This window comes from Haliotis rubra, unplaced genomic scaffold, assembly GCF_003918875.1.
Source record: "Haliotis rubra isolate DU_JTF1 unplaced genomic scaffold, ASM391887v1 Scf312, whole genome shotgun sequence".
NCBI lineage: Eukaryota > Metazoa > Mollusca > Gastropoda > Lepetellida > Haliotidae > Haliotis > Haliotis rubra.
This window is the reverse complement of record NW_025766983.1, coordinates 1,094,690-1,102,451: the sequence shown is the minus strand read 5'-3', so window position 1 is coordinate 1,102,451 and position 7,762 is coordinate 1,094,690.

Sequence of the window (7,762 nt, the reverse complement as noted above, 5' to 3'; positions counted from 1 at the left end):
AAACTAGGTCTACATTATCTCACTCGTCATCAAACTAGGTCTACATTATCTCATATATACTGTAGACCTAGTTTGATGAAGAATGAGATAATGTAGACCTAGTTTGATGAAGAATGAGATAATGTAGACCAGGTTTGATGAAGAATGAGATAATGTAGACATAGTTTGAGGAAGAATGAGATAATTTAGACCTAGTTTGATGAAGAATGAGATAATGTAAACCTAGTTTGATGAAGAATGAGATAATTTAGACCAAGTTTGATGAAGAATGAGATAATTTAGACCTAGTTTGATGAAGAATGAGATAATGTAGTCCATTTAGATGTTACATACATGACAGGCCACATTTGACTCACGGTAACATTGAGATGTTACATACATAACAGGCCACATTTGACTCACGGTAACATTGAGATGTTACATACATGGCAGGCCACATTTGACTCACGGTAACATTGAGATGTTACATACATGACAGGCCACATTTGACTCACGGTAACACTGATATGTTACATACATGAAAGGCAACATTTGACTCACGGTGACATTGAGATGTTACATACATGGCAGGTCACATTTGACTCACGGTAACATTGAGATGTTACATACATGAAAGGTCAGATTTGACTCACGGTGACATTGAGATGTTACAAGCATGAAAGGTCAGATTTGACTCACGGTAACATTGAGATGTTATGTACATGAAAGGCCACATTTGACTCACGGTAACATTGAGATGTTACATACATGAAAGGTCAGATTTGACTCACGGTAACATTGAGATGTTACATACATGAAAGGTCAGATTTGACTCACGGTGACATTGAGATGTTACATACATGACAGGCCACAGTTGACTCACGGTAACATTGAGATGTATATACATGACAGGCCACAGTTGACTCACGGTAACATTGGGATCGATGTTACATACATGACAGGCCACAATTGACTCACGGTAACATTGAGATGTTACATACATGGCAGGCCACATTTGACTCGCGGTAACATTGAGATGTTACGTGCATGGGAGGTTATGTTTAATTCATGCTCATATGATTTAAACATATTTATTTCTTGAAAAAGCAAAGACAGAATTTTCATGAACTGGATTGGTCAACAAGCTCGAAAGAACGTATATGAAGACCGCTCCAATATACATAGATATATGAAACAGTATCATGACAAGAAAAGATGATATCTAAAATGAAAGTAGATGGTATGACATCTAGTCGGAAACTTCAAATCATGATGGTTGTATACATTCATGGCATCTGCAGTCGGGATCCATAGTAGTATAGCTTTGAGAATTATAGGTTTTAGTGTATGGCTTGCTCAGTTAAAGCGCCTAGTTTCAATTATAAATAGATGGACTGATTTTAAGATATGTGATTGAATTTGTGGGTCCATGGAAGACGTTCCGTATAAGATTGTTTCTAATGAAAAGCCATTGGTATAATAAAATTTATTTATTCTTACAGCATCAAATCTGGGACATACAAAGAAATAATGACGTGCATCTTCATTAGGGTGGCCACACAAACAATCTGCTCTCTCTGATATATGTCTGTTGCGTTTGTCAGCGTTGAGATCGCTACATCCTAACCTTAAGCGACAGTGGAGGATTTGACAAACTCTTGAACCTATATTTGGATCGAAATGAATGTCTTTAGCTCTATGACTTAAAGCAGATTTAAAATCATTGATGTCTGTAAGAGATTTAATATTTTGCGGTAAAGCATTCCATAAACTTACAGCGTCCGGTAGAAATGAATTGTCATATAGAGCAGTACGGTAGGCCATAGTTTGCAAATGCGATGCGTTACGTAAGGGATAGTTACTGACTTGAGAGACGAAGGGAGGGACGAGTTCGTTTAGATAGTGGGGTAATCTGTTATGATACATTTTGAAAAATGTGATTAGTTTAGCTATTCTTCTTCTTTCGCGAAGAGAAACAGGATGTTTCAGCGTAGATTTTATCGTGACTGGTGCCGCGAACAGCTCCACATATCGTACGTAACGCGTCTAAGTGCATGTTTTCCAAGATTGTTGCTTGAGTTTTGGTACAATTGTCATAAATATGGCTACAGTAGTCAAAGATCGGAATTATAAACGACGTATACATACGATTTAGGGTGTTTCTCGTTAGTCGATATTTAAGGCTTCTTAAGCAATTTATCATGGGGCTGACTCTCTTAACGATATCGTTTATATGTATATCCCATGTACAATCGTTTTGAAGAGTTATACCTAAATGTTTATGGCTCGAAGTTACTTCAATTCGAACGTCGTTGAAAAACAAGCTTGGATGAGGATTTGAATGCTCATATTGAGGTGTTACATACATGAAAGGTTACATTATACCACTCGCTACTTTAAAGTGTCACATGCATAACGGGCGTAATATTGTCAATCTGGATCCATGACCATTAATTTCATGAAATGTGGGTGTGCGATGGATCGGTCCCTGGTTGAAACGTTCCAACTGTAACTGAATTGAAGTACCAGTATCCAACAACGAACGTCATTGGACGACATCATTCACTACAAATAGGTACGTTAACAGGTACTCCGATAATATGCTGTTCAGTGGTTCCAATCGACTCTCTAAACGAAGAGACCGCCTCCGTGCTGTAGTGGTTAGAGCGTCCGCCCGGAGAGCGGAAGGCCGCGGGTTCGATCCCCGACCGCGTCATACCAAAAGACGTTAAAATATGGTACTTGTTGGTCCCTGTCTGGCGCTCGGCATTAATGGGTACAAGGACTGGTCGGCTCGGAGTCGGTATAATGTGTCCGAGTGGGGTATTCATGATTCACTGCGGCATGGTATCTCAGTGGGCTAGCACTATAAAACCAGCTTCAGTCTGGGCTAGTACAAGCAGCCGCACATACACACACATACGCATGCATGTCGTCATATGAGCGAAATATTCTCAAGCACGACGTAAAACCCAATTTCACCTCACCTCTAAACGAAGAACGTCCGACGGACCTGTACCGCTTATGACCCATGCATATATTCACTTTCAGTTGCTAATCTACTGGAATTTGCTTGGTCCCCGTCCATATTATTGTAAGAATGAAAACTCGCCTGACATGTGATGGAATCAACAATTTTATGTGTTGGCTATCAAAGATGTGTCTGTTTACGTAAGACATAATATGCAAAGTGATAGGTACCGTAAACAATTCCAAGCTGACTATTTCAAGAGTTCCGGAGTTTGAACTTCGGATGCTTCAGGAGGTTAGAAGTTCGGGTTAGGACACAGGCCATCTTCATGGGAGTGAGCTGACTTTAAACACCCACTACAAGCAAACGAAGCTGGTATTTCGTGGCTAGATAGCCATAAGCGACCGAGTTAGGTCACCAAAATATCCAACTCTGATTCCACATCTAATATGGCTGGCATTTGCTTCGAGCAAAATTGCGGCGCTCAGTCAATAGGATCAAGTAGAAGTCTTTCACATACAAATAACTGCACTATTGGATTGCAGCACAACACATCAGCACGTTTATTGAGAACAAGAAACAGTTTGGAAAAAACAGTCCTTTAGCACTTGAGTAGGCCTAGACACACAGTGAACGCAATATTTCAACAGAATGCATTCTCATGTGTAGTTCCTAAGAGCATAAACAAGTGTTAAGGAAATATTGCCTGTAAATAAAATGTTAGTTCACTGCTATGATCTTACTCAAATAGATTTCAAAACATTGAATGTGAGTGAGTGAGTTTAGTTTTACTCAGCAGTATTCCATTTATATGGCGGCGGTCTGTAAATAATCAAGTCTGGACCAGACAATCCAGTGATCAACAGCATGAGCATCGATCTGCACAATTGGAAACCGATGATATGTGTCAACCAAGTCAGCGAGCCTGACCACCCGATCCCGTTAGTCGCCTCTTACGACAAGCATGGGTTACTAAAGATCAATATTCTAACCCGGACCTTCACGGGTCAACTGAATGTGAAAATAGTATACCAGTATACATCTGCAAAACTGGATGAGTGACAAAATTCGTGATAGGTAGACATAACAACACAACCGGGAAAATATGTCTTGCTCACTGATTATATACGGGCATGCATAATCTTTAACAGTTAGAGTGCGCTAATAGTCCTACAACCTCCGTGATCACCTCACAACACTGAGTCAACGACTGTATCATGTCAAACAAAATTCGTTTGGCCAAAAAATCAGACCCCAAGTCATTTTGGGGTATCCTAAAATCTTTCTCAGCAAAACGTAAAAATAGCAATATTGAGTTGGATAAACTTTTCAATCATATTGAGTGCCTAAATGAAGTGGGTCTAATTGATATTGTAACTCTTGACACGAGCGAGCTTGGTGAGTGTGAAATGTTAGATAAACCTATTACTGAGAGTGAAATTGCGTGTGCTGTGAAAGCCCTTAAAAACGATAAGGCTTGTGGGCTTGATTGTGTCTGCAACGAATACATTAAGTCCTCGCTTGGTGTAATGATGTCTGCATACGTAAATCTTTTTTAATTGTGTTTTAAACAATAGTGTGGTACCTGAAGCTTGGGTAACTGTTATATAACACCAATTTTCAAAGGCAAGGGGGACCCATCCAATCCTGATAACTACAGGGGTATTACCATTGTAAGCTGCTTGGGCAAACTATTCGCCTCAATTATTTCGGACAGGCTTCAAAACTACCCAGAGTCCATTGAATTGATATTTGTAGATCACGTTTTCGTACTTAAATCACTCATCGATATATACAAAAAATCTTAATAAGAAATTATACTGCGCCTTCATTGATTTTAGCAAAGCTTCTGACAGTGTTTGGAGAAATGGGTTATGGATGAAATTGATCAAGGCTAATGTAAGTAATAAATGTTTTATAGTTATTCATAACATGTATCAACAAATCAAATCATGTGTTAAACTTAACAATGACAAGTCACCCCTATTTTCATGTAACACTGGTGTTAGACAGGGGGAGAATTTATCCCCGTTTTTATTTGCTTTAGACATAAATGATCTCGAGTCCTTCCTCTGTGAAAACCACGTACAAGGTCTTACTATTGTAAATAGCTTAATTTATGAACAACTTAGTATGTATATTAATACTGGTTTTACTATATATATGAAGATGATACTGTTCTACTAGCTGAAAACGCAGAAGATTTAGTTAGCTTTGGATAGATTCTCAGAATATTGTGGTTTATGGAAATTTAAAGTTAACATTAACAAAACTAAGATTATGATATTTTCAAAAGGCTATGTTAGAAATAAATTTAAATTTGTAATTTTTAATGATGAAAATGAGGTTGTTCGAGAATGTCTATATTTGGGAATATTATTTAATGTTAATGGTAAATTCTCAAAGGCAATTAAAGGACTTTCGGAACAAGCATCAAGAGCCATGTTTTCCATCTTCAAAATTATCCAAAAATGACAAATACCAATCGATTGCCAAATAAAACTCTTTGATCAATGCGTCTTACCAATCCTACTTTACAGTTCGGAAGTGTGGGGCTATGAAAATTCAATCATCTTGGAAAGAACGCACTTAAAGTTTTGTAAATATATTCTTAAAGTAAAACAATCTACTCCAAATTGTATGGTTTATGGTGAATTGGGCATCCTATTGATGTTCACATAAAAGTAAAAGTCATCAGCTACTGGTGTAAAGTTACAACTGAAACTAGTAAATTTCCCCACATTCTCTATCACATTATGAAATTTAGACCATCTCTACAGAATGCTGATTTCGACCAACTAAAAGCATGTCAAAATTTCATAAATTGACCAGTTCAAACATGCATTGTATGCCGATGCTCAAAATTCATCTAAAGGAAAATACTATCATTTATATAAAACCTCACTCACTTTAGAACCTTATCTTTTAGATCTCCTATCAAAATTTCGTATCTGGTTAACACAATTAAGAACTTCTAATCAAAGATTACCCATTGAAACGGGACGATGGTTTAATATTAATCTAGAAAACAGAACATGTACAATTGGTAAAAATAATGTTATTTGTGGCGAATTCCATGTTATTTTATCATGTACATATCTTAATGTTAAACGTAAGAAGATACTTCCCTCTTATTGTTGCCATAATCCACATATGGACAAATCTATCTTACTTATGAAATCAGATTATATCCCACTCCTATTGACACTTTCTCTGTTTACCAAAACTGTTTTTAGTCATTTCTAAATCAATATACCTACTCATAAGTTATTGTATTATAAACGATTGTATGTTCTCTATATCATTCTGTATGGTTTACGAGAATAAAATTCTGTTCTGGTCTGTCAGATCTTTAAAAGCAAAAGTAAATCTTGTTTGGACAACAACAAATGTCAAAGTCATTACTATGATATAACAGATCACTCAAACCTATAACGCTAGCAATATCATACAACTGATGTTGACCAAACAACTGATATATCAAAGATTGGACGTTGTTCTTGCACGTTGCCTTCTGAAACGAGTCAGCTTCTAATTCCGTGATAAAATTGGCCTGCGTGATTGATAAACGGAACACAAACACACTGACGCAAGCCTGAGAAGCATCTCGTTTCTAACGAGAAAACAAACGAGCCACGGTATGTTGCTAGTCTTAGTCACAGTAAGTTGAGATAGATATACACGTTATCTATCTAGCAGTACAGTCCGTCTTCTCGGTTGTTACAAAGCAAGTGCATGTCATTGATACAAAAGTCATCAAACAAATCTTCGTTGGACTCATCGGAACCGTCTATCTCTGTGACGTTTGCACCGTTGGCGAGGAGGATGGAAACGACATCCCCGAACCCCTCCCTGCTGCAAGACGAAGAGGGGTCTGACCCCCGTAAGTCCTGCAGTAAATGTCAAGATGACGCTGTGACAACAGGAAGTCAAGAAGAATATTCCAGCTATATGACATCGGTCTGTAAATAATCAAGTCTGGACCAGACAATCCAGTGATCAACATCATGAGCATCGATCGACGCAGCTGGGATACGATGACGTGTGAACCAAGTCAGTGCACATGACCACCCGATCCCGGTAGTCGCCGCTTTCAAAAAGCATCGGCTGTTGAAGGCCAATTCTAACCCGGATCTTCACGGGTACTAGGTTATCTGGCTCCGGACAAAAACATGACAATGTGGTCAGCAGGCAGGAACTCCTTTTTACATTGATGCAATGCTGGCTCGATAAGTCAACGTCTCCTTAAAGTTTAACCATCTTGAATGTGTGAACACACATGGCTGTAAATCCTTTGGAACTATATCACGAATGGAGCAATTAACTCGACTATTGAGAACCTTCGCTATCTTTTAAACATTACAATTTACAACTTGAATTATTTTCGGAATAAAATTGTACTATAGCCGCCGAAGAAAATTGAATCCCGTTATGAGATTCGAACCGTTGACCTTCTGATCCAAGGTCAGACGCCCCCATGATCACTGAGATTAAAGATGTCATCTATGGGATAGACCCGTGAAGATCCGGGTTAGAATTGATCTGCATTAACCCATGCTTGTCGTAAGTGGTGACTAACAGGATCGGTTGACTTGGTTGACACACTCATGCTGTTGATCACTGGATTGTCTGGTCCACACTTATTTACAGACCGCCGCCATATCGCAGGATTATTGCTGAGTGCGCCTCACTAACTCATCTGTGGGATAACTCCATGTGGTGTGCCAAAGGACGATCGATGAAGGTAGTATTATTTCTGTTTTCGAGTCGTGGCCTATATATATTGGGAATAAACTACTGCATCACTCCCGC